This window comes from Talpa europaea, assembly GCF_964194135.1.
Source record: "Talpa europaea genome assembly, chromosome: 2".
In the NCBI taxonomy this organism is placed as follows: domain Eukaryota; kingdom Metazoa; phylum Chordata; class Mammalia; order Eulipotyphla; family Talpidae; genus Talpa; species Talpa europaea.
This window is the reverse complement of record NC_140068.1, coordinates 130,279,175-130,307,017: the sequence shown is the minus strand read 5'-3', so window position 1 is coordinate 130,307,017 and position 27,843 is coordinate 130,279,175. Positions and strand designations below refer to the sequence as shown.

Below are 27,843 nucleotides of genomic sequence, written 5' to 3'. Positions count from 1 at the left end.
CAGGAAAATTCAGAACAAAGCAACTACAAGCAAAGACACTAAAACATGAATCAAAAGTTTCCTGAAAAACAAAGTCCAGGACCAGACATTTTCAGTGACTTCTACAAACTCTTTAAAGATGAACTAACACCTGACTTCTCAACTCTTCAAAAACACAGAGGAAGAGGGAATGCTGCCATCACATCTCATGAGCCCAACATTCTCTTGATACCAAAAGCAGAGAAGGACATCACACAAAAAGAAAGCTACAGACTAATCCCTGATGAACATAGATGCAAACATCCTCAACAAGACCTTAGCAAACCAAATTCAATCACACATGAAAAAGGATCACACACCATGACAGAGTGAGTTTTATCTCAGCAACACAAGGATGGGTCAACATTTGAAAAAATCAATTAGATTTCTGCTCACACCAGTAAAAATGTCTATTATCAAAAGTCAAGAAATAAATTCTGTGAGGAACAAGGGTTAAAGGACCCTTTGCACTAATGGTTGGATGTAATTGGTACAGCCATTTGGAAAAACAATACGGTGGTTCTCAAGAAAATAAAAAAGAATTGCAATATGATGCAGGATTTCCACCTCTGGATATTGACCTGATGAATAAGAAAACACTTATTCAAAACGAGACAGGGCCCCTATTTTCATTGCAGTGCTATTTACAATAGCCAAAATAGGGAACAACCCAAGTTCTAAAGAACAGATGAAAGGATTAACAAAATGTGATTTACATACATCATACACACACATAATGGAATAGTACTCAGATACTGCAAAAAGAAGAAATCTCGCCATTTTCAACAATGTGGATAGAATTTCAGGGAATTATGCTATGTCAAATTGAGAAAGACAGAAAACATAGGATTGTACTTATTTGTGGACTATGAAGGGAAAAAAGCAATCAACAACCACAACAAAATGACAGTGACCAGAGGAGACGGAGGGTAGAGGGAATATCTTGGTGAAGGATTGTGATTGGACTTTTGCTAATGGGTATGTGTGAAATATACAGTTGCCTGATGAGAAGCTCTACACCTCACATCTATGCAGTGTGTAAATTAATGTTACCTCAATTAAAAAAAGAAGAGGAGGGCCTCCCCGGTGGCGCAGCAGTTGAGCGCTGGGTTGCCAAGCTGCCCACAGCCTCTGCAGCACTGATTTGATCCCCGGCTGCTCCCCGGCCACCGGAGGAGGGTCCCACATGGCACGCAGACCTCTCCTGCTGCCCCCTGCTCCCCTCAGCTGTGTACTTCGTCAGTCTGCCTGCTCTGCTCCCCGCTCTGGCTCTCACCCTCCCGTGCTTTTGACTGTACCCAGTGCTTGTATAAATAAATAAATAAATCTTTAAAAAAAAAAGAGAGAGAGAGAAGAAGAAGAAGAAGAAAAAGCTTCACCCAGCCTGCTCCCCAGTCAGGGCCCTTCACCTGATGATGAGGCCTAGGAAGACAGGACAGGACTGTGCTGTCCTTGGGAGCCCCCTGCACCTCCAAAGAGCCACTTCTCACCCAGCTTGACCTGAGCCCCTCCTCTCTCACCTGGAGACACACAGACTAGTCTCTCCTGCCACCTGGGAGCTGAACCAGGCCCTGGTCTGTTCACAGCCTGGCAGGGGCGCCCCAACCCCACAGTCACCCCCATCCTCACAAGGTGGCCCCTTCCCAGGCCTATGACACCCACTCCTGTGTCCCTCCCTTTCCCTCTGCTCTAGCTGATCCTCATCCCCTCTGCCCTTGCACCCCGGGCACCAGCCAGCCCCCCACAGGATGTTCCTTCCATGGGAACCTCACTCCCGAACATCCCCTTCCCAGGGCTTTGCTTCCATCCCACCTTCTGCACTGACCCCCTTGATGGACACAGCTGCCCCCATACCCCCCTTTCTTGCTGCCCCACCTGCTCCCTGCCTGTCCCTCCCCTCAGCCCCTCTACAGGATGGGGTGGGTTTCTTGTCTTTATTATTCACTGTCTCCTGCATGAAAGCAGCTCTCTGAAGTTAGGGAATGTCTCTGTTTTGTACACAGCACCAAGCACATAACATACAAATATTGGTGGAGTTAAATGAATTAGTAACTGACAAGTGTTTCTTTTCTTTTTAATTTTTAATTTTTTTTTATTTTTTACAACATTGTTCATTTTAAAAAAAAAATATTTGCTCCCCCACCCTCAGGTGTAGTCCCCATAGAATTTCCTTCACCGATGTATCCGTGCACCATCACCACAGTCCCCTGTGCTCCTCCCTCCCTCCCTCTGATCCCTCTCCCTCCTCCTCCCCTGTAGGATGTCTCTCATTTATAATTGTCTGTTTTTGCTTTATTGTTTCGTACTGTTATTATTGTTATTGTTTCTTCAGAGAAGTCTGAAGTTAACCTGATTGGTTTTCCCTTATAAGGTGTCTGTTTCTTCCCCCTAAGTTAACTGACAAGTGTTTGATACAAATAAATCAAAAGTAAAAAATGAGGGGATAGGTATGTTCACATTTTTGATAGTTCACTTTTTGAAACATCATAACCCCTGACTGAGCAATGGTCATCCCTCCCCCTCTTGTTGCAGCTCAGAGACTGCTCTTAACTGTGTCATCACAATAGTTTTTGGAGAGCACCCCCATCTTTTATATCTATCTATCTATCTATCTATCTATCTATCTATCTATCTATCTATCTACCACATCATTCTACATTTTTGTGGAATGTATGCTTTCTCCTCTTGTAACGGGGTAGTGCCCACGAAAAGGGGAAGTTCCAGGTTCCCTGCCCCACCCAAGGTAGGGTGGAGCTGAGCAGGGAGGAGCAGAAGCTGGAGGAGGAAACTGGAGAAGGAAGGAAGCAGGACAGAGAGCCAGAAGGAGACCTGGAAGAGGCACATGGAGCAGAGAGAACTGTGAAAAAACTGTGCTTGCCTTTTGGTCGTGGACTGGTTGAAACAGATGTGGGTGAGACTCATGGGGAGGTGACAGTGGTATTTTTTGTCTTGATTTTGATTTTGCTCTTTTCCTTCCAGACTTGTTTGGTTGTTTCTGATCCTTTTCTGTGGGTCCCCACCAGAAGGTGCCTTAGACTTGGGGCAGGCTTTCAGGCCTTGCTCGAGGCCAATCCTGTTTGGATGAACTTTTACCCACGAGGGGACGGGTAGCTTTAGGTGCTTGATTGAGAAATTATAGTCTTTGTCTTTTCTGTATTGTTTACTAATTGTATTAAAGCTCCTTTCCATTAAAGTCTTATATGTTTTGTGTTGATGAGGCAGATGGCAGAACCTATTTAGAGCAGGCAGGTTTGGGGGTTCTGGGGTGCCCCTCTCCCTGCCCTGTAACACTCTCAGGTGTAGTCCCCTTAAAATTCCCACCACCAGTTCACCCACGCACCATCAGCATTGTCCTTTGTGTTCTTCCCTCTTCTGTTTCGATCCCTCTCCCTCCCCTGGGAAGTACCCCAATTTTTCTAGAGCCAGGGTCCCCCCACACAGCCATCATTCCTGAAGGAAGAGCTCCAGACCCCAGGGCCCTACCTACTCGAAAACTATTTTGCCAGGCTAGAAAGGAACAAAGGGCACTCCAAGGACAGGTGGGTACAGGTTTCATTATTATCACACTAGTGGACACCAGACAGGAGAGTCTCCCCCTAAGATCTGGGCCACCAACATACACAAAGATTTCCATTTATACTCAGGAATTTCAGCATTCATTACGCTGATAAATTTGACAGATTTCATTTTTTTTGTAGTGCACAGGCCATTTGGTAGAGCACAGGGCTGTTTAGACAAAGGCGGGGGGGGGTGGTTAGACAAGGATCTGTGCTATGGGAGGGGGAAGGAGCCAGCCACTTGACTCCTTTCTTTTGGAATGAGGCCCAGTTAAGATAGAGACCAGGGCCTCCCTGGTGGCTCAGGCGGTTGAGCGCAGCGCTGTGAAGTTGTCTGCAGACACTACAGTGCCGCTTTGATCCCTGCCAGCCTTGGAGCAACCCACCTGGCGAGCAGACCTCTCCTGTCTCGCCCCCTGCTCCCCTCAGCAGAGTATTTCGTCAGTCTGCCTGTTCTGTTCCGCGCTCTGTCTCTGGTGAATCCTCTCACCCTCCCGCGCATCTGGCCTGTACCCCAGTTCTTGTATAAATAAAATAAAAATCTTTAAAAAAAAAGAGTCAAGTCATAAATTGCTCAGAGGGGAACTTGCAAATGCTAAGATGGTAAACGTGCTAATTGTGCCAGGCGGGTGTGATGGGCCCTTTTACTGCATCAGTTGTTTCATTGCTTTCCCCTTCACCATCAGTTTCAACATTACTTTGGACAGTTTCCACTTCCACAGAACACGGAGGGACACTGTAGGGTAAATGATTGTCAGGCTTTTCTGCTCTTCCACCATTAGGATTGATGATGGATCCCTGCGGTCCTGAATGCATGTCTGATGGCGGGCACCTGAGAAGGGTGTGGGCATGCGCAGGTGGGTGCACCTGTGCTGAGACGGGGCTTGTAAGGGCGGTGTCGCAGAATGGAAAACGACCAGAAGTGAGAGAACAAGACCATGAGAGAATGCTGGAGCACCCAGAAAGAGTGAAGATTCTTTTTCTTTTTTTTTTTTAAAGATTTATTTATTTATGCATACAAGAGCTGGGGTAAGGCCTGCGATGAGGAAAGGGGTGGGGGGTGAGAGGATCCACCAGAGATCCACCAGAGTGGCAGATTGACTGAAATACACTGCTGTGGGGAGCAAAAAAAAAAAAAGTGAAGATTCACCGGGAGCTATGAGGCCTGCCAGCCTCCTGGCCCCCAGGCACATGGCAGGCAGGGGTGTGCCCAGTAAGAACCTGAAAATCCCAATAAAAGCCTGAAAAAGCCACTGAGGGCTCAAGGACTCCTTCACACTTCTGCATGGGTTCATAGAGATCCTACTCTGAGCCATCATGCCCTTCGGTCATCACACTCACGTTTGGACCCCGGGGAGCAGCTGGAGGAGGAGCAGCAGGGAGGGGAGGAGGCAGAGCTGGGACAAGCCTAATGCTATTGTCCCCAAGGAGCACAGAGCTGGGACAAGAGCAGGCGCCATCTCCTCAGGGCTGGGGAGAAACAGGGCAAGAGGCAGCCAGGGCCACACAGAGGAGCAGGGCAGCCAGGAGCTCTGGGCTCAGGGGGGAGAAGGGCCCAGGGACCCCCACCAGCAGGAGCAGGGCCCTTCTGGTGACTCCTTAGGCCCTGAGACCAAGGACACACCTGGCTACTCTCAGGGCTGCTGAGCCTCTGTGCTGCTAGAGACCAAGAGGTTTATTGGGAAAAAACATCCTCCCTTCCCTTCCCACCCCGTGGAACCCACACCCCAGACCCACTCTGCTCAAAACACTGGACCCCTTCATTCCCAGCACCTGGTCCCGGCTGCAAACTGCTCTTCCCTCCTCCTCATCACCCAGTGACTTCCCAGCTCAGAGGCCCAGACCCAGGCCCCCCATGAAGGACAGGCCAGCACCTGCTTGTGGTCCTATGCCCCTCAGTGTGAGCAGGTGTCATGGAGAAGCATCAGGACACACAATATTGTCCCCAAGGAGTTGGGGTACCCCCCACAGGCCTCTATTCTATTCTGCTCTGTCTGCTCCTTTAGTTTACCTGAAGGTCAGTCCCTCCCCAGCCCTGACCTGCCAGGGCTGAAGACAAGGTCCTGCCTCAAACAGCAGGAACCTGCTCAGATCCCCACTGAGGGCTTATTCCTCCTGGGGGATTCCTGCCTCTGGGTGAGGATCCAGTGGAGGCAGAGCAGCAGAGAAGTGAAATGAGTCCTGATCAGAGAAAACAACCTCAATCAGTTAGGCAGAATGAGGGGCACCCTGGGACACCCAAATCTGTATGCTCCAAATGGCTTTTGCCATCTGCCTCATAAAGGCAGAGCACACTCTGAGTGTGAAAGAACACACTAGAGGAGCGCCAGAGGGGAAGGGAAGATGGTGTTACAGGGCAGGGAGACGGGCACCCTGACCCCGCTAACCTGCCTGCTCTATACAGGTTCTGCCATGCGCCCATCAACACAAAACATATGAGATTTTAATGAAATGTAAATTTAATACAATTAGGGAACAGTACAAAAAAGACAAAGAATATAGTTTCTAAATCAAGCAACCAAAGTTATCCATCCCCTCGTGGGTAAAAGTCTACCCAAACGGGATTGGCCCCGAGCAAGGCCCCAAAGCCTGCCCCAAGTCTAAAGCATCCTCCAGTGGGGACCCACAGAAAAGGATCAGAAACAACCAGACAAGTATGGGAGGAAAAGAGCAAAATCAAAATCAAAGATAAAAGCTGCCATTGTCACCTCCCCACGGGTCTCATCCACATCTGTGTCACCCAGTCCACGACCAATAGGCAAGCGCAGTTTCTTCACGTTTCTCTCCGCTCCATGTGCCTCCTCCAGGTCTCCTCTGGCTCCATCCTCCTTCCTCAGTCTCCTCTGCAGCTTTTTCTCTCCCCGCTCAGCTCCACCCTCCTTTTGGGTGGGGCAGGAAACCTGGAACCTCCCCATTTCCTGGAGACCATCCTATTACAGTGGGATAACAGTTTCCCAACAAAACACTGAAAGTTACCCACCCTGTGGGGTAAATGATTGTCAGGCTTCTGCCCTCCCGCCATTAGCATCGCATGCCTGATGGACGCCTGCATTTTGTTACACTGTTATATTCAGTTGTATTGTTTACTTCTGTGGGCCAGGGCTGCAGTATTTATATTGGCAAGAGAAGCAAAGAACACAGGAGAGGGACAACTGCCAGAGAGCCCAGTAAAGAGTGCCAGCTCCTGGCACCCCAGCACCCCTGTCTGCCGTGTACCTGGTTTCTGCACTACATGTAAAAGATCAGTAAAAGCCTGAGAAAGCCACTGAGGGCTCCAGGGCAAACTTTTCTTTACACGTTTGCTCAGATCATAGAGAATCAGCTCTGTGCCTTTCTGGCACTACCATGCCCCCTCTCCCCAGGGTAGATGACCAGCCAGACTTCTTGGGGGGCAGGGCTGCAGCTGCAGGATATAAACCACCCCCACCCCAGCTCTCAGCACAGTACAGCCCCTAAATCCACCCACCTCATGGGGAGGGGAGCAGGAAGTGACTTGGAATCAAAACTGCCCCAGGAGGACACATGTCTCCCCATTAGTGCTTCCTTTTGTTCCAAGTGGAGAGGGAAAAGAGGGGGTACAGAGCATAGGGCAGGTGTCCCTGGACAACACTAGGGGATCCTGGACACCCTGCAGGAAGGACACTCACCCCCTCACTGCATCTCCCAGCCCTTCAGGGCCTGTTCCTGCTGTTCTGTCAGCCCACACTGTTCCCTGTTCTGTCTTGTCAGATATTAATGGTCCTGATCCAGATGGGTTCATCATTTACTTTCCTCTTTAAAGGACATATGCCGCTAATCTTTCAATTGTTTCAAGTGCTTTTGAAATAGTTCCAGGTAAATACCTAAGGTTGCTGAAAGACAATGGAGAACGTAAAATGAATTGTAATTTTAAAATACAACTATGGATGGGAAGAAGTAAACCCCTTTCTCCAACGTGCCATCCAGTGAAGTTTATGTAGACAAGGTTAAGATGAGGGGGTCACAAGGAAAGGCTCTTCGATAAACAGTGCTGGGGACACTGGACAGCCACGTGCAAAAGAATGAAACTAGACCACTGTCTCCCACCTCACACAAAAATCAACTCAAAATGGATAACAGGATGGGACTTAAGACAAGAAACCATAAAATCCATGGAAGACAACAAGGACAGAACACGCCATGACATACCAAAAAAAAAATAATGTGCTCAGTCTTTGAAAAGTCAGCGTTGAGTCATTTCTCTCTCCCTTTTCTTTTTAAAGATTTATTTATACAAGAAGTAGGGTGCAGGCCAGATGTGGGGGAGGGTGAGAGGATTCAGCAGGGACAGAGTGGGGAACAGAACAGACTGACTGAAATCCACTGCTGAGGGGAGCAGCGGGCAAGACAGGACAGGTCTGCCGTGCCACTGCAGAGGGTGCGGACTGCTTCACAGCACTGCACTCAACTGCCTGCACCACCAGCGATGCCCTAATTTCTCATTTTTACAACCATTCCCTGCTTGCTGCTGTGCTTTCCTTCGTCACCTTCTTCACATAACTGTGGTCTCTTTCCTTCCAAGGAAGAATGCCCCTCCAATTCTACCCCACAATGTAAATTATTGTCCACAGTTGAAGTCAAAGAGGTGAACGTCTGCATGGTGAGGTGAGCCATTAATAAGTGGCCTTAAGATTTGAAGACATGAATATCACCATCATGAATGGAAACTGAATGGCTTCATCAACACTATCCACAGGGCCTCAGGGATCAAACCCCTGATCCACACTTACCTGCAACCTGAGTGTAGCTTCCTCCTTGTCTTCCTGTGGGAAGAATCATCATGTGAGACAAGGGAGGAGTCAGCCCTTGCAGTCTTTAAGGAATCTTCTAATCCTGGAATACTGTGACTAAAGACCCAGGTCAGGACTGGGAAAAATGAAGAAAGGAGGTGAGGGGGGACTGGACAAAATGCCCTCTGGGCAACACACATGCGTGGATGGTACTTCCCATTAACCAGGCAGGGCAAGTTCTCCCTGGGACATGGAAGCCCCCAGTGGACAAGATTCCCCCACTCCCTTCCCCACCTGAGCGCTTCTTCCTCCACATCACAGCTGCAGCCACCGCAGCTCCAGTGAGCAGAGCTCCAAGGAGAACCAGGCCAGCAGTGATGCCCACAGTGGGGATGGAAGGCTGAGGAGGGGGCACTGGAAGGGAAGGGAAGGGGAGACCCCAGTCCTTAGTCTGACCCTTAGAAGTTCTCAAAGGGCTCCTAATACTCCTGAGAATGGGCTCCGTGCCCAAGTCCCCCTAGTTACCCTATCTCAAGATAAGGGGCTCCAGCAGCCCCTCATGCTGAAGATACACATGTATCTCTGCTCCTCTCCAGAAGGCACCACCACAGCCGCCCACTTCCGGAAGTTTCCATCCGCCAAGCCTGGTCTCCACCAGCTCCATGTACGGGGCCAGGTCAGGGTAGAAGCCCAGGACCCAGAACCTCAGGGTGATGTCATGCTCAGAGATGGGGTACTGGGTCACACATGCCCTTTGGGGGTCTGAGCAGGAAGAATCGGACATTTTATGGTTGCTATTTCCTCTATGGTCACTGAAGCAGCCTCATGGCCATCCTCAGAATGGACAGGAAAACATGCTTGGAGGGAGGTAGCACAAACCCCAGAAACCAGCCTGGTCTGGGAGTCTGGGATAGTAGGTGAGAGCCCAGGGTGGGATGCAGGTCTCTAAACATTTTGTTGCTGACTTGGGTGGAGGGTGAGGACACAGGTAGGAGTGAGATCTCCAAAAATGCTCTCTGACCAAAAAACAAGATCTCAAGAGAGAAACTCATTGTTCCTACGATGGCTGCTGGTGAAAAGGGTCCTGTGCAGGGTGATTTCAGGGGTGGTCTCCCCTCTTTCTCGGGAGAAACTGGATTCCTTAAGTGTCCTTCAGAAACAATAGGACCCTCTGGGCCAGTCTCCATCCCAGAGCTTGAAAACTTGAGAGACAGTTCTCTTTCTGACCAGAAGGGGGCGCTTTTCTGACCATTCAGTTTTCCCTGTAGGGTGTGAGCCTCAGGGAGATCAAAAGGCCTGTAGCCCCTCTTACCACTGAGCTGCAGCGCCTCCTTCCCCATCTCCAGGAGACTTGGGATCCACTCCAAATACCTGCCCTCCGGGTTGTTCATTTCGTGCTTTACCCAAACTCCCTCCTCCACTATGGCAGGTGCCATAGCCTCTGGGAATCACTGCGACCCTGACTAGGGGCAAAGGTCTGGCGAATGGGAGCTGTGACCTGGCCCTGGGCAAGCATTGTTCACTGTCCTAGCTCTGGTTGTAGCAGCCATGCAGGTCCTCCAGGAGCCATTAGGGCAGCTTTGAACCTCTGTGCCTATTGTCTTTGGTTCTGTCTCCTAGTCCAGGTCCTCCTGCCCCACCTGCTCTGCCCTGGGCTGCAGCATCTCCACACTGTGACCTGGAGAGTTGCTGTCAAACCGCCTGAACTGTGCGTGGTCCATGTAGCCCACTGTGATGTACCGGGGCTCCTGGAGGCTGGGCTGGGAGGTCTTTATTTCTAAAAGCCTTAAAGAGTGGGAGCCTGGGGGCAGGAAGGGGTGAAAGTTGGGCTGAACCTCCTCCCTGCACTGGTCCTGAGTCCCAGGGAGATGGGGCATGAGGGGAGAACGTGTTCAGGAAGGGAGGAGGCTCGAGAGCTTGAAAAGGGGCATCAGGTGGAGAAGGAGAGGGACTCAGGGGGACAGAAGAGGGCGCTAGGGTGGGGGGACAGAAAGGGACTAGGATTGAGAGGAAGCGTGGGGGGACAGAGGAGCCTAAGGCAACAGCCTCCTCCAGAGAAGGCTTTTCCCTCCTCCCTGCTCTCACCAGCCCAGGTTTGGGCCACAGCCCTGGAGAGAAGCAGCAGGAGGAGGGTTGGGGACCCCATGACCAGCACTACTGGGGTCTGGGGAGCTCCTGACTCTAGGCTGGTGGGTGGAGACTTACCCGGGGGCCATGCTGATTGGCTTCCCTGGGAACCATCTAGGCACTGGGGACTGAGAACTGGGGAGGAGTCACAAGTGTCCAGGGCCCAGCACAGGTGGTGGAGACAGAAGGGAGGCTAAGGGGGCAGTGGGGTATCCCCAACAGTAACCTTCCTGCCCTAGACACAGTCCTGGGGCCTGGAACTATGAGAACCAGACTAGGGACCTGGGGCTTTGCTCTGGCCCCTCCTGTCCTCACCCAAAGCTTCCTCACCCTGTCTCCATGACCCAAGCACTGGGTCTGCGATTCTCAGTATTTTCCTTCCGGATCCGTGTCCAGTCTTACAAATTAGGGAGGACGCCAAGCATAATCTTGTTTAGGAGGTATCACTCCCCATACTTACCACACTGGGAATAAAGCGAGTTTGATCATGTAGTTGTTTCATTTAGAATAATAATAATAATCCAATGCCTGTTAATAGATAATCAATAACCAATGCCTGTTAAATAACTTCTTTTAATCAGGGCAATGGGAAGAGTGGATCTTTCACGTGGTTTATGTTTGCAGTTGTCTTTCTTGTCTGTCTCATTGTTTTTTCTTGTCTGTCTCATTAGAAGAGAGTAGGATTTTCATGTTTCCTTCTGCATTTAGCTGTGGTTCTGGTTGAAGTCTATGAAAAAATGTCTACAGCTCAGAATGGAGGTGTTGAAATTGTATGGGGAATATAAAAATAAAATTTATTATTAAAAAAAATGTCTACAGCCTCACACAAATATGTTGAAGTAGTGTTTTCACATTATTGTGAATATTCCACTTGGATACTAAATTAAATCTATACAGCTGGGGCCTCCCCTGTGGCACAGCGGTTGAGCGCTGGGTTGCGAATCTGCTCACGGCCTCTGCGGCGCCAGTTTGATCCCCGGCTGCTCCCCGCCACCGGAGGAGGGTCCCACATGGCACGCAGACCTCTCCTGCCACCCGCTGCTCCCCTCAGCAGTGTACTTCGATCCTTCTGCCTGCTCTGCTCCCCGCTCTGGCTCTGGTGAATTCTCTCACCCTCCCGCGCTTCTGACTGTACCCAGTGCATGTATAAACAAAACAAACAAACAAACAAATAAAAAAAAAATCTATACAGCTGGCATTTTCTCCCAGGTTATTTGCAAAGTCAAACCTGAAACAATATCATTAAATATTTCTTACATTTCCATAGTTCTCTCTTGCATAAAACTAACTGCAGTTAGTTTTAATGTGTGATTTTTTTAAAGTAATATATTGTTCCACAAATTATAAAGCTCTTCAATGTTCATTACACTGGAATCAAATTATTTTAAAAAATTTATTTTATTTTTCACCACAAATCCAAAAAGTAAAAGTAGTACTGGAAGTTGTCAAGTTAGTGATAGGACACAATTTTCCATGATTCTGTTTTTTTTCTGAGCACTTGCATTTGGTCAAGTTGAAGTTAGTCTCAGTTAGCAATTGTCAGTTGATTTTCTCAAAGGAGCACACACTCATTTTCAGGACAATGTCTGCTAATTAACCAGATCAAATAGCCACAGATTTTATCAATCATTCCTTCATGTGAAGATGGTATTGCCTACAAAAAAAGAAAAACAGTCTAATTCATCTCATGCAAATATTTTCCTTGGCACATGGTAGTTGGGGACGCAACAGGAGTGTTGTGTGTGCACTTGCGTGTCATCGCATCAGGTGCTGTAAAATGTGGATTTGAGGATGACAGAATAATGAAGATAATTTTTAATACTTCAACCAAGACACTTTGAAAGACACTGCCTTTGAGTTGTGTTTCTGAGGTAAGAAGTTGTGAAGAATAACAGCAGTTAGTAATATAAGCTCCATTTTTAGTAAGTTTTACCTCAGCAGATGTCAAAATAGTGAAAAAGCCAATGGTGTCTAAGTGACATTTAGAAAATAGTTTTGACCTCGTGGCTCCTATGACAGGCTCTGGGTGACTTCAAGGATTCCACAACCACACTTTGAGAAATGCTTTTCTCAGTGAACCAGGGAACATCTCCCAAGTGTTCTCTGCCTTTGCCTCCTCTTCACTTCCCAGCATCCCTCTCCCTGGCTGGCTCCTGCCTCCCCAAGCTGCCTCCCCTGCAGACACAATGGCAGCAGAGAGAGGACCCTGGAGACATGGAGCTTGCACTGTCATGAGAGATGGACACTGAGTAAAGGTGACAAAGACACGTGTAAACCTGACCTGAGCCAAGGGCTGGAGCGTGTTTATTATGAAATTAGAGCAGAAGGAGTGCTTCTATTATTTTAAATAATATCAAAAGATGTAAAAAAAAAAAAAAAAACAGGGCCTCCGTGGGGGCATAAGGTTTAAGTCTGAGTGCTATCACTTCTTACACCTGAGTTTGATTCCTGACCAGGGAGCAACCCACAGGGGCAGCAGACCTCTCCTGTCTCACCCACCACTCCCCTCAGCAGTGGATTTCAGTGGATCGGCCTATTCTGCTCCCTACTCTGTGTCTGGTGAATCCTCTCACCCTCTGCACCTCTGGCCTGTACCCCAGTTCTCGTATGCATAAATAAATTAAAAATGCATCTAAAAACAAAGAAACAAAAAATTACATGCAGCATCAAGTACAAGATCCATCTCAGACCCAGTAAATAGCAGAGGCTGGGGACCCAGTGGTGGTGTAAGTGAAACAAGACAATGGGGCACTCAGTCAGCAGGAGTCAGGCTTTGTCGTCAAATAAGTTTGATGTCAAACTAGAGAGGGTCAGTCCACCATCCAGTGCTGCCAGGCCAGGAAGTCTAGGCTGGTCTGCAGCCCCAGCCAGTAGTCAGGCACCACCTGGGAGACTCAAGGTATAGCTTAATCTAGCCCTTTGTTTAATTTCTCTATATCCATATCTAAGTGATGTTTTTGTCTTTCTCCTTTGGGCTTATTTCCATTAGCTCCATCCATGTTGCCCCAGATGGCATGAGTTTATATTTCTTGATGAGTAATATTCTATTATCAATGTACAACCCCTTCCACAGCCTGGCTACTGTAAATAGTGCTGCAGTGATCAGGGGGTGCCAATTTCCTTTGAAGTAGTGTAAGGTCCTCTGCTGGTGTGCTGGCACCTGCCACCCTAAAGGGAGCTGGAGTCTCTGAGAGCACCTGCTTACTCTGCACAGGGGATTCCAGGAGGTTAGAAGTTCTGCAAATAGAACTTTTTTCTATTTATATAAGCACTGGGTAAAGTCAGAAGCGGGGGAGGGTGAGAGAATTCACCAGAGCCAGAGCAGGGAGCAGAACAGGTAGAAGGACTGAAGTATATTGCTGAGGGGAGCAGCGGGTGGCAGAAGAGGTCCTTCGCACCATGTGGGACCCTCATCAGCGGCCAGGGATCGAGCCGGTGAACCGGCACTGCAGAGGCTGCGGGCAGCAGAGGCAGCAGCTTCACAGCCCAGCACTCAACTGCTGCACCACCAGCAGAGGCCCTCAAGGTGGTTGTTTCCAGACTGAAGTCTCTTGCAATTGTGCACACGGTTGAGAACCACGGTGATGAGTCCCCTACTGGGCACTATCCTTCCATCGGCTCTAGCCTGTAGGCCCCTATCGTATGGGTACTGTAATGCTCCAGCCCTTGGTTTTAGCTTTGGGGCTTTTGGTGGCTCTCTTGTCTTAGAGCCCGGGCAGGTGGGTGCCACTGCAGCCTATCCTGGCATCCCATCCTCATGCCCCGTGAATACCCATTTCAGTTGGGATCCCAGCCGGTGTCAGAGACACCAAGTGTTAAAAGCTCTTTATGAGTTGCTGGACAACACCAACAACGAACAGCTCTTTCAGACATGAGGCCCGGAGCCTTTGCTCCTTTCCGGTGATGTCAGACTGAGGACTGGAGGCCCAGTCTCTGACAGAGGTCTTCATCCTCTCTTCCTCCCACAGAGGTTGGCTACTGGATGCTGCTTTTCTTCTTTTAGCTTCTGGCCCTCCTTTCTTGAGAGGCCAGGAACAGAGTCTTCCCCTTCTTTCTTTGGAGGTTGGAACAGAGCCCCTCAGCTCCCTCTAACCCTGGCTTATATCACTCTTCAGGGTGTCCCAACATCAAGTCTGGTTGGACTATTTTTCTTTTTTTGTGCAGAAGAACTGGGGTATTGGCCAAAGGTGTAGAGTGAGCAGAACAGGCAGACTGACTGAAACACACTGCTGAGGGGAGCAGCCGGCAAGGCAGGAGAGGTCTGCTACGCCCTGTGGGTCAGCACCCGGCCAGGGATCAAACTCAGGCAGCAGTGGTGATGGTGCCGAGACTTAACCTCTAGGCCACCAGGGAGGCCCTGGACCATCTTCATCCTTGGCTGACTGGACCACCTGATTGGTCCTGCCCATAACCCAGGAAGCATGCAGAAAAGGGCAGTTCTGAAGAGCAACTGCTACAACGGACTTGTGGTGGAACAGCAGAGTGGAGACCACCGCTGCTACTGGCTCCCGCCACCAAGTCATCTCCCAGATCTGCGCCCACAGATGCGGGGGACAGGCACGGACCCCTCTTCCTGAGGCAGGCACTGTGGGACTTTGCCACCTGCCCAGACCCCTTCCCTCACCGAAGCAGAACTGCTTTCTAGTGCTCTCTGAAGTGAAGGATGCTGAGGCTCAGCCCTGTTCAGTGAAGCGCAACCCAGAGCCAATTCTGGAACCAGGATGTCTCCACATCTCCTCGTCTCTCCCCTACTGGCTCATGCCTCCAGCAGGGAGGTGACCTGCAGTCCCGAGGAACCCACCACTCCATGTCAGAGCCTAGGGCACAGGTGGTCACGGACCTGGCAGGATTGCAGGGTCCTCAGTGCCCCCCAGCCCTGAGTTGGAGCCATCTCTGTCCCGGCCTAAGGACCTCCCTCCCGGAGGCCTCCGAGCCCTTCCCAGCTAGCGCAGGCCTTACCAGCTCCTTCAACTCTGCCAGCTTCTCCCGTACCTGGCCGAGTTTCATGGCCAGCTCGCTCTTGGTGTGTTGCTCTGTTTGGAGGGAGCCGGTCACCTCCATACTCTGATGGGCCAGGACAGACAGAAGTAACAATGAGACGCCACCCAATACAGCTGGAGACCCAGAGCTCGGTGTCCCCTCCCACATCAGGAAGAGGTCATCCCCCAGGCCAGGGCACCCCAGGCACCTTACCTTCTTGCCAACCACTCTCTGGGCTCCGAATCTGATCATCTCCTGCACCCACCCTCTGCCCGGGACTCCCAGGTCACCCGCTCTCCACGGGGATGAACACTGCCCACCTCTACACATCAGTCTCAAAAGCCACCCCTCCAGCCTCCAAACCCTTCAGAGCCAACTGCTCCCTCAGTTGCCACATCCCACCTTGCCGCCTAGCAAAGTGTCTGCTGCCAAGGGCCCATGGGAGATGGGTAAGTGTCCAGTTGATTTTTAAAAGACAGTGGGGGAGGATGTCCCAGCCACTCATCTCTGGTGAACCTCACGCACATGCAGTTCTGCTACAAAACTCACCTTAGTCCTTGCACCTATAACAAAAGCCCCCTTTCTCCTAAGCCTGCATTTCCCATTCCTAAGCTAAAATGAATTCATCACTTTGGAAAATCAACTGCAGTGTGGACTGTTGGTTGTTGCGGGACATGACCAGAGGGCAAGCCCCGTGTTTGGGGCGGGGGTTTGAGGCTCTCCTAGTAGGACGGGCCCCTGAGCATTCACCCTGGAGGCTTGGAAGGCCCAAATCTCACACTCCTGCTCTGGAAGCTCTTCACAAATGACCTCTCACCCTTCACGGTGTATTGTATCTTCTCCAAGATGATAAAGATGTGCGGGAAGGAAAACAACGATCAACCAAGCAGGTGAAACAGCAGACATGGACACACCGAGGGTTAATGATGGCAACATAAAATCAGCCAGAGGCCAAGTACCTCAACCAGACAAGCCTCGGGCATGCACGCTCGGAGAGGCCAAGCCAGAGAGGGGGTCTCGGCACGGCCTCACCTTCCTCCTGTCCAATGGGGGGAGCGCTACCCCATTGGAGCGGTTAAGGTCGGACACAGCACCTGCAGAATGTCCTGAATCTACAGGAGGTGAAAAGAGAAAAACAAGGGCAAGGGGAGGAAGAGAAAAGCGACTTAGAGAAGACAAGAAGGTCAGAGAAGGAAAGAGAGAGCAGCTCTGGACGATGGATGATGGAGACATGGGTGACGGATCATAACATGGCCTGTGCCTTCTTTCCAAACGGCCACTCACCACCTCGCCCGAGGCAGAAAGCAACATGAACCAAGAGATGATCAAAGCTACCAAATCAGTCTGAAAGACACTGATCTGACCCAACAACTTCATCTTCCAGTTGAGGAAACTGAGGCCTGAGAAGGACGTGACTTTCCCTGGGATCACCCAGCAAGCCGGTGGCAAAGACGGACTCCCACCTCAGAGGTCACCTAATCCCAAGCACCTGGGGCTCATCTTTGCCGCCCTAAAGGGAGAGGGTGTCCTCACTGACTGGCTTCCCCTTGAGGCTGGGGATGAGGGAAATTGCCAGAGCAAGAAGTCCATAGCGACGCCCTGTACTGAAGGCTCACTGCGCACCAGGCCCCACGCGAAGGGATGAACGCACAATCCTCTCACGGATGCTGCCTAGATTTAAGTAGAGCTGTAGCACCCTGACTCACAGGTGGACAAAGAGCTTAAACAGTGTTGCCCCAAATCAGATCCCCAGCAGTGCTATGGAAAGGCCGCACTCAGACCCAGGGTTCTTACCCACTTCTTTCATGCTCTTCACCTCTCACTGAGCTGCCCCTGGAGCACCCCTCTCCCAGCCTGGCTGAGCAAGACTTACATCTTCAGATGAATTACAACCACTTCCAGTGGTCTCTTGCAGGAGACCCCAAGATGTTTTTCCTTTGGTAGTCTCTCCACTGTGGAGAGGAAAAAGAGAGTTGAGGCTCACGAGAACGGCAAGCCACTGTACTCACACCCCACTTTACAAGTTAGATTTGCCATCTGACGTCATGCCACCAACATCTCCACCAGGTGCTGTGAGTAGTCCCCCCGTCCCATCCTCCCAATGACAGAAGAAATGGACTGATAACTTGGTTTAAAGAAAAAATGTTTAGGAATTTTCACTCAGTCTTCAGACTCGAACTTCTGGGATGCCACGACTCAGTAGCTGCCAGCAGGCAGCGCTGCTCAAGCTCCTGCACCAGTGGATGCTCATGGCAGGAGGCAGTGAGGGGACAGCCAGGGGCACAGCCAGGCCCATTTCAGAGCAATCTGTTACAATCTCACATATGTCTGCATACGTGCATTAACACAGAAGGCTTTTTTTTCTCAGGAGACTCAAGCAGAATTGATGCTTCAGTCGCCTGTTTATCCTGTGGCGAGCAGAGCAACCCATGTTGAGACGACTGGGGGAAGATTCCCAACTGGGAAGGTCAGTTTGCTGGGATCTGATCCACAGAGGGTAAACAGATCACTCCAAAGAGCACTGATTGGGGGGCACTCTGGCCCCAGGGTCATAAGGAATTAGAATGTGAGATGGAGGAGTCAGACAAAAATTGGAAAGTCTCCGTGGAGAAGTAGAAACCCCGCAGAAAACCAAACTAAACAGTTCTTCCCAGTGTCTCCCAGAGCAGTTGCCAGCGTTTCAAGTTTACTAGGGAAGCGTAGGCTTTGTAGGCGCTCAGTGTTTAAAGGTGGGGTACAGTACAGAGCAAGCGAGCCTGAACCCTCTCCCAGGGTCAGGTCTTGGGTCCCCTTCAAGTTGGTAATCTGCAGCCACAAGAGAAACCTGAAAGGGGGTTAGTCCTGGGGGCTGGGGCAACAAATCAAGCACCCAGCTCTTGATGTGACATAAGGATGGTTCCCAGGGATTGTGACGTAGCTACTTTCCACCCTTTGCCCCTCCACGCACATTCGCCGCTCCTCTTTGTCCTGGGCCAGCCCGTTTATGAGAACCCCTTCTCTAGGTGCTGCTCCCTCATTACTGCTCTCTGGTCTGGCAGAGAGCCAAGGGGGTGGCTCAGGCCTGGTTATGAGGGTCTTCTGCAGGGATGCGATAACGTGGGTGGAGAAGGAGTTGGTCAAAGGTGGTAGGAGACATTTCCTGAATGTGAGCCTGTGTGAATTTCAGGAGGCAAGGAGCAAAAAGAAAAAAAAAAGTAAAGTCATCATTAGTATTGGCCCCAAGAGTGGGAGGAACCATGACACTATAGGATTTTGAAACCATGTCAGCGGGGAATTGGAGCCCCCAATTTCCCTTTCCATGTCTTTGCGTAGTTTCATGAAGGCTTCCACATTTTGTTCTACAATCTTTGATTCATTGATACAATAACAATATTCTTCCCTGAGGAACAGGCAGGTGCCCCCCTTGTTAGTTGTCAACAGGTCCAGAGCCCGCCGGTTTTGGAGCATGGCCTGTGCCAGGGAGGGGAGCTGTCTTTGTGATGATGCTAAAGACACAGAGGTTTTTTCTAAGGAGGGGTAGATACCTTTAACCGAAATGTTAGAAGTGCAGGAAAGAAAGCCGACAAGGGCATCAGTTGGATAGCAGGGGTAGCTGTGATTGGAGTCCCATAGGTGGACTGAGAGTTGGGGAGTCTGGCAAGCAGCGTCTGTAATCTTGATCATAGTGCTATTGAGATGAATTGGAGCTGCTGCCAGTAGAGGCCTCTGAAGGGAAGCACAGAGGAAACAAGAAAGGTATTAGATCCAAAAGAGTTATGTAGGAATAGTATAGCGTTTTGTATTTTACGAATCCAGGTTGGGGGTGTCTCAGTCTTTTCTGATGATGTTAGCTGATTTTGTAGGACTTGCTCTGAATGGAGGATGTCCTGGGAGACTTGGACTGTGGCATTTTGTGTCGGGACATAGTCCCTTGAGATGGGAAAATGTTGCCACTGTGTAGGAATGCCAGCCCGTGTACCCTGTGGCTTGGACTCCCTGTACCCAGCGTAGGTCCCAAGGACCTGAAATAGTATAGTTAACTTGATTCGTATTGAAACCCGTATTATGACAGATGGAGAGAACATTCGGCCTTTGTCTGGAAGGTGCACTGCACATGACGGGCAAGGGCACCCCCCATATTCTTTGTAGGTATTCTTGCAATGATAAGGTTTGATGGTAAAAGAAAGAAAACATGGTGTTCATAGTGTTGTTCATTGATGAAAGAGTTAGGGTGAGAGTGATGGGTGCTGTGCATCCGGCCTGTGGGCATCCGCAGTACCCACCAAGTGGGTAGTCTCCGTGGATCCTGAGACAAAGGTCTCCCTAACTTTGAATTTCCACACATAGGACACTGAGCTAGGGGAGATTTTGACAAGAAATGCGCATCCTAGTAGGACCCAGGTTACAACATACATACTGTTTGTCTTCGGGCGCACGTTTGACCCAAGAGAGATGGTGCCAGCAGGGGTCTCCCAGAGGTGTTACCGCTATAGGCGTGATGAGAATGACTGTGTGCGGACCAGTCCGTGGAGGCTGCAGTGGCTTTGGCTGAAGCGGTTTGAGCAGAACTTTGTCTCCTGGATTCAGTGGTGGGGAAGGTCAGTTGAGGAGGTCGAGATTCGGGCAGGACTGGGTAAGTACCGGTCTGCATGTTCCTGGAGCAGTTGCAGAGCTCTCAGGAGAGTTTAGTCAGGTGACCCTTGATGAGCCCATTGGCGCGCTCCACTTTCCCTGAGGATTGCTGGTGGTGGGGAATGTGAAGCTTCCAGGTGATACCCAGAGCTGCGGAGACCTGCTGAGTAATCTTTGAGATAAAAGCTGGACCATTGTCAGATAGGACAGATGTGGGGAGGCCAACGCATGGGATAATGTGGTTAAGAAGGGCCTCGGTTACCCCCTGAGCCGTTTCTCTAGCTGCGGGGAAGGGCTTGACCCAACCTGTTATTGTATCAACCTTTGTGAGCAGATATTTAACTTTTTTGTGAGTAGGGAGGTGAGTAAAATCAACCTGCCAATCCTGTCCAGGTAAGTGTCCACGCAGCTGGTGAGCTGCAGAAGAAGGAGGTTGGCGAATTCCCCCTTGAGGTGATCCAGGAGCACCGGTTTGACGATGGGAACACAGCTGCCAGACTTTTGCATTCAAGGAGGGGTGGAAAAGCAGACTCAGGATTTGGCGTTCATTAGGTTCTAAGTCGGAGAGATGGAGGGGACAGATAGAGAGAGAATAGGACCAGGATCTGCAGCAGAGTGAGTGGTGGGAGCCCTTGTTGCTGCATCAGCCTTGTTATTCCCTGTGGTCACATAAGAATTGTCCGTGTGGTGTCCTTCACAGTGGATAATGGCAACTTCAGTTGGAAGCTGCAAGGCCGCTAGAAGCTTAAGGGCAAGTTTAACGTTCACGATGGGGGACCCCTGGGTGGAGAGGAACCCCCTTTCCTGCCAAATCGCAGCAGGACTGTGAGCCATAAGGAAGGCATATGTTGAATCCGTATAGATCGTGACTTTCTTATGGTTGCTGAGGGTCAGGGCCCCGGTAAGTGCTCTGAATTCTGCCTTTCAGAAGGTGGTTCCCCCGGGCAGCTTTCCTGCCTCGATGACCTGATCAAGGGTAACCATGGCCTAGGCAGCCCTCCGCTGACCTCGCGCACCTTCGCAAGAGCTGCAGTCTACAGACAGAGCCCAGTAGGCAGCTGACAAAGGGGAGTCGGCCAAACCCAGTCTGGAGGTTTGCATTTCGCCCAGGATTTCAGGGCATGAATGAGCGGCAGAAGGGGGGCCAGAGACAGAAGAGGGGCTGGGTTGAGAGAAGTTGACTGAGTGAGACTCGCCAGAGGGTTTTCGATAAAGAGCACGTGGAAGTCCTGTGAGTGGGCAGGAGGGAGAGTGGAGAGCGGGCGGGGAGACAGGAGGGCCTGAAGGCTGTGCGAGGAATGTGCTTGGACAGGTCCTCCCAGAGTAAGTTTGAGGGGATCCCGGATGAGTAGAGCTGCCGCCGCCAGGGCTCTAAGGCAAGGTTGCCAGCCCCTGACGGTGGGATCCATCTGCTTGGAGAGATAAGCGACAGGACACAGGGCTGGGCCCAGAGGCTGGGAAAGGCCACCTGCCGCCATACCCCTATGTGCGTCTGTGCACAGGAGGAAAGGCTTTTCTGGGTCAGGAAGGCCAAGGACAGGTGCCCTAAGGAGGATATGTGTGAGTAAAAGGAAGGCCCTGCAGACCTCCCCGGGAGATTGGAGACGTCCTTCGAGGGAGGCTTTTGCTGTGTCGTACAGTGGCTTGGCTAGGAAAGCAAAATTAGGGATCCAGTGACGGAAGAATCCGACCAAACCTAGGAAGGAAAGGATTTGTTCTGCCGATTCAGGGGAGGGAAGGTCCCGGATGGCCTGTTTGTGGTCCACCGTCAGCTGTTTGGAGGAAGGAGTTAGTGGAAGACCCAGATAGACGGCTGTGGGAACTGAAAGTTGGGCTTTGGACGGGGAGACACGGTATCCTTTTGAGCCCAGGAAGGTGAGGAGTTGTGCAGTGTGTTGCTGAGATTGTGGCAGAGAAGGTCTGCAGAGAAGGAGGCCAGCAACATATTAAAGGAGAGCCCAGAAAGGAGTTGGACTTACCTGCTACCTTGACTGTTACCCTGGGCTCCTTGAAGTCTATCGGGGTCGATGAGTCCGGGCCTCTTCAGTCCTCAGCTGCCAAACCGAAGACCGCCGGTGGCAAGAGTTGCAGGGGCTGGAAGGACTGGTCCACCGCAGCCAGGCATGGAGGGACAGTCACTTCTCCAGTGACCCTGGACGTTGCAGATGGGGCATGGTCCTGGCAGGTGTTGAGGCATTGTCTGGTCCAGTGGCCTTCTCGACCACATTTGAAGAAGGCTCCCAGCGGTGGTCGGTTGGGGGCCATGGGGCCCGTTGTCGTCCTCTGTCGGCCGGCAGGCACTGCGGTGGTTGAAGGAACATGGCCTGGCAGTCTCAAGGCCCTACCAGGGCCTGAGCTTGAAGCCCAGCCTTCTGGAGACTACGGGGTTCCCTCTCTGCCCTGTCCTGTTCCTTCCGGTTTTTAAAAACTGTCAAGGCCATATTCAGCAGATCCTGGATAGGGGTTTGAGGACAGTCCTCAGCCTTCTTTAAAAAAAAAAAAAAGGTTTATTTATTCATTTACACTAGAACAGGGGTCCAGGCCAGATATGTGGGAGGGTGAGAGGATTCACCAGAGACAGAGTGGGGAACAGATCAGGCCGACTGACGAAATACACTGCTGAAGGGAGTAGCGGGCGAGGCAGGAGAGGTCTGCTGTGCCATGTGGGACCCTTGCTGGCCGGCCGGCATGGAACCGGCACTGCAGAGGCCTCGGAGAGACTCACAGCGCGGCGCTTTGCCATCTGCGCCATCAGGGGAGTCCTCTCAAACTTCTTAAGCTTCTATTAATGTCAGGAGCTGACTGAGATATAAAATGGGTAGCCAGAACTGTTGAGCCTCCATTTGAGTCAGGGTCAAGCCTGGTATGGCGCTGGAACGCCTCCGTCAGGCGACTAAGGAAGGCAGCAGGGTTTTCTGAGGCAGACTAGGTGATCTCCCTGAGCTTAGCAAAATTTACACTTTTGTGCACAGCCTCTTGGAGACCAGCTAGGAGACAGGTAATAAAATGGTCTTGGTGAGTCCTGCCCTGGGGGCCCTGCCTGTGTCAGTCTGGTAGCCCCACCCCAGCTCTGGGCTGGGAACTGCTGCAGAGCCTGGGGCCATGGTTGTGTCAGTCACAGGGACCTGATCTGCTTGGTCTTGGGCAGACCTAAAAACCTGCTCCCTTTTGTCAGAGGTCAGGGTGGAAGAGAGGATCACATGTAATCATGACAAGTAAGGTCACAGGCTTGGGTAAGACAAGGAAACTCTTTGGTGTAGGTGGTGGGATTGTTAGTGAAAGAACCTGGAGGCTTTTCAGTCTGGGAGAGACCAGACAGAGAGGAAGGACCATGGACTCTAACTCCTCCTTCAGTCCCTGCCACTTCCCTGAGGGGACCCAGAAGAGAACCACCCAGAATGGGTGTGGTGGCTAGGAGGTGAAAAAAAGAGGGGAGGCCGGATTGGGGAGCTGGAGGAGGTGAAGACTGAGAATCTAGAGGATCAGAAAACGTTGAAGAGGGTCCAGAGAGGGGAAGAGTGAGAGGAGTCTCAAGACTTGGAGAGTGTGGCAGGTTTTCAGGAGGGAGGGGCTGGAGGGGGGCACGGGAGCACAAGAGAAAGCAAGCCTGGCCCTAAGGGATCTCTGACCATTTTCCATTGCGGTGACAGAACTCTTTAGGTCTGTAAGGATGGAGAAGTCAAAAGCGCCATGCTCGGCCCGTGGGAGCCATTGTCCAATTGGTATTGAGGCCACGCAGCGCTGCAGTAAAAGATGAGACGCTTAGGGCACATATCTGGCCTAAGCCCCAGGGGTCCGAGGTTTGAGAGAAGGCATCTGCCGCGAGGGTGATAGATAAGCTTCAGTCAGAAGTTGGCTCTCAGAGAGAATTTGATTCCTATATTGGTCACACACACACTTAAGTTCATACAGGCAAGCCAACCCCAGGTTCCCAAAGTACCTCCGACTGAAGACAGCCACTGAGACTTGTCTTACCCGGGCCTTCCACCTAGGTGGATGTTCTCTGGCTGTGGAAGTCTCTAGGCTCGAGGACCTGCAGTGCAGATGGTCACGCAGGGTGTTGAGCTGATAGGCCGCTTGTGCCGCTGTCAGGGAGCAGGCCGTCAGGGAGCCTTCGAAATTCATGCTGGGGGTGCAGCCCCCATCCCCCTATTTGAGCTTGCTGCTGGGGCAGGGCAGCTGCCTTGGGAGCTTTGGAACCGGATCCACCACAGGGCAGAGGAGGTCTGACCCCTCCTCCTTATTGTGGCAACTGAGTCCCTTCAGGAAGGCTCAGGTTGTCTGATGGCTTTGGAAAGCCTGAGGGTCCAAGCCACACCCTCGGCCCGCAGCCACCTTGCAACCAGGCAGGCCACAGAGCGCCTTGCCCTCCGTGCCTGCTGTTGCTGTTCCCGCCAGCACAGGGCCACGGCCGTCCCTGTGCCCCAGGTGAAGCACCGAAGCCTGCCTGCAGCCCGTGGACCTGGGCCTGTTGTTCCATAGTGTCACTTCTCCTTTTTCAGCCAGGGGACCTCAGTGTCGGCTGACCTGGGCAAGTCGGCTTCTCTGAGTTCTACCCAAGCTGGTCAGTAAAACTTGCCCCACAGACCTGCCTGCCCCCGCACCCCTACACTGATGCTTGCTCGTCTGCTTTTCCACACCAGGAAGGGCCCAGCCTCACCTACACGACCTGTGGTCCCCCAGCCAGCTGAGGCTCCCCTCTTAGACTTATAAGCCTGTGGCCACTAGCATCTGGCCTCCTGCCCTCCCTGCCTCCCCAGGGTCCATATGGGGAACTACTGTGCTTTCTGCCCACCCCAGGGGGCCCCCGGTGCTCCCTCCAGCCATCCTCTCAGCTCTGCCCTCCCGGGGCAAACAGTGGTATTCCCCTGTCTTTCTCCATCAGAAATGGTGGTGTCGCATCGGCCCGCGGGCCCCTACTCCTGACACTAAGGGTGACCCTGGGCCGGTAGGTTGAAAGACAGGGGAGCAGAGAGGAGGGAGCCAGAGGGGGCCGATCACATGCTGGCCTATGGGTGCACTGTCTCCTGTGTGTGAGAGGCCGTTGAGCGAGCAGGGAGAGGCTCCAGCTCCTGCTCCTGCGTCCCCCCTCCCTGTCCCCCTCCCCTCTCATCCAGAACCCCTGCCCACACCCTCCCCTGCTTCGTCTTCCCTCCCCACCTCCCCCCCAGTGCTGCAGCCCAGGCTGCACCTGCCTTCCCAGCTCTCCCCCTTCTCTGCCCTCCCCCGTTTTCTCTCTGCTTCTCTCCAGCTGCCAGCTGATCGGGTCAGGCAAGTCCATCCAACCTGAGAGACCCAGGGCCCCCTTCGGCCTCTAACCAGACCCCTCCTCTTCCTGGGACACCTCTCTTCCCAGGCCTGCCTGGGTGACTGTTCTGTGACTTGGCCCCCAGCCCCCAAGCCTCCCCCTTCATCTGTGACTTTAGTCTGTTGTGGTGGTGAGCTGACACCCCAGGCGTGACCTCGGTGACTCTTGTGCCTCCTCGGTGGTATTGCTCCTGCCCTGCTCTATGCATGTCTATAAATACACGGGCACACACACACGTGCAAGCGCGCATCTCTGGTGCTGGGAACCGCTGGCTGTGCTGTCCTTCTGAGTCTTGTGGCCCAACTACAAGCAAACACTGTCACCCCAGCCACCCCCGCCAACACGTGCCACCTCCGACGAGCCTCCCTGCCATTCCCGGCCTGTGCACAGTCAGCCCCCCCAGCCACCTTCCTGCCCCTTCCCCGAGCATGGGGGTGCTGTTCCGGCAGCTGTGTGCTTCTGGCCACGACCAGTCCTGCTGTCTCTTGGCTGAGAATGAAACCCATTTCTGAACAATGGGGAGCAACGTGTTGTGTGCTGGTTGTGTTCTGTGGCGTTCAGGGGGAAGGGAAGGTTTAAGCATGGGGGCGCAGGGGTGCCTGGGAGGCACCAGTTTTTCCCAGGCTGCTCGGGAAAGCACCTGCACTTAGCTGGTCTTCATCTGAACCCTGCTGTGGCCATCAGGGGTAGAGTGCCAGCCTGGAGGACTCATGGGGCCTGGGTGGGAGCCCCAGAAGAACAGGGTGAGAGGAGAAATGCCTAGGCTGGAAGCCAGTACTCTGGCCCTCCCGGGGCAGCAAGCAGCCCACAGGCCCTACAGGTCAGAGAGCTGAGGGGGATTAGATGCCCTGACAGGCAGCGCCAATGCGCACCTTGCACCCCGAAGCCTGCCCTCTGCTGGCAGGCCCCACACCCAGTGCAGCGCCTGAGCCCAGAACCCAGGGCCCCACCACGTGGTGAGTTCGGTTTATTCAGAAACAAAAGTGAAACACCAGGAACCACTCCCTGGCCTTGCCTCCTTCCTCTGTCCTGGGCGATCTATAAATAAGTTTCCTCGATGTCAACTGATTCATAGAAACCTCCTCTCCCAGGGGCCACCCCAGCCTCCGCTGTGATACAGGGGCCGTCTCAGTCCCATGTACACATGTCCCAGCACAGTATGTACACCGCGGGGCGCCCGCGCGCCTTCCGCCTGGCCTCCACCAGCCACCCCGGCCCGGCTTCTGGTCAAGCCCAGTTTTCCACAGGGTTGGGGGAGTGTGTACCCCCAAATTGCCTCAGTAAGCCATGCATCCCCTCTATGGGTACTTTCTGTAAAAGAAGCAGTGAAGGCCACCTCTCTGCAAATCTGGGGTGGTCCCAAGATAATCAGGCACAGAGGCCCACGGGACTTTTGCAAAGACAGCAAGTGGAGGCCACCCCCTTGTGGACTGCGGTGGCCTCATACCTGTGGGGCATTCGAGAGGAGCGACGGGGGAGGCCACCCCTTTGCGGATTGGGGTGGCCTCATGCCTGCAGGACTTATGTGAGGAGGGGGATGGGGGAGTTCTCCCCTTTGTGGATTGGGGTGGCCTCATACTTTTGTGAGGGGGCAAGGGGGAGACCACCCCTTTGTGCACTGGGGTGGCTTCAAGCCTGTGGATCTTTTGTGAGGGGCGGGACGGGAGAGGCCACTCCTCTGCAGATTGGGTGGCCTCATGCCCATGGGACTTTTGTGAGGCGGGAAGGAGTAGGCCACCCCTTTGCACATTGGGGTGGCCTCATGCCCGTGGGACTTTTGTGAGGAGGACAGCAGAAGCCACCCCTTTGTGGATTGGGGTAGCCTCATGCCCGCAGGACTTGAGGGGTGATGGGGGAGGCCACCCCTTTGCAGATTGGGGTGGCCTCATGCCCGCGGGCCTTTTGTGAGTGGGACAGGTTAACCTCAAGCTGCAAGACATGTGTAGTGAGCAGAGCCCACCCTTAACAGGTGGGTTCCCACAAAATAATCGGGCACACAGTCCCATGGGGACTTTTGCTAGGTAGTAGGAGAGGCCTCCCCTTTGCAGATAGGGATCACCTCCAGAATAATTGGGTGCAACAAAAAGTAAAAATAAAAAAAATAAAGAAAAATCAAAACAATTATTGGGTCCAACAAAAAATTAAAAACAAAACAAAACAAAGAAAAACAAAAACAAAATTGGGTGCAAAGGCCCATGGGGAAATTTCAAAAGGGAGCAGGGGAGGCCACCCCTTTGTGGATCTGGGTGGTCTCAAATAAACCACTGCTATCTCTGTGGCTACACTCTAGACAGGTGTTGGTGCCCACCTGCCCCAGCTGGTATCTCTGTCTGTACTTAGCCCCCGTGCTGGGCTTTCAAAGTGCTGCCCCGCTCGACATGGTTGGGGTGAGGTGGGGGGCACGTGGCCCAAAATTGCCTAATATAACCTAGGCCCTCTGCAAGAAGGCCTGGTAAGGATTCAATTGGTCATTCAAGGAGCCCCTATATTGTAG

General features: G+C 52.0%; 1 pseudogene across 1 annotated transcript in view; it reads right to left on the bottom strand.

The window, feature by feature from the left end:
- Positions 1-7,657: 7,657 nt before the first annotated feature.
- Positions 7,658-27,843, bottom strand: part of LOC311188332 (class I histocompatibility antigen, Gogo-OKO alpha chain-like) — a 700,214-nt pseudogene continuing 680,028 nt past the window's right edge. Inside the window, exons 12-13 of the transcript in view lie at positions 8,618-8,737; positions 7,658-7,680 (exon numbers count right to left, since the gene is read on the bottom strand). The product of the transcript in view is annotated as a class I histocompatibility antigen, Gogo-OKO alpha chain-like (transcript). The remainder of the gene's footprint in view (positions 7,681-8,617; positions 8,738-27,843) is intronic.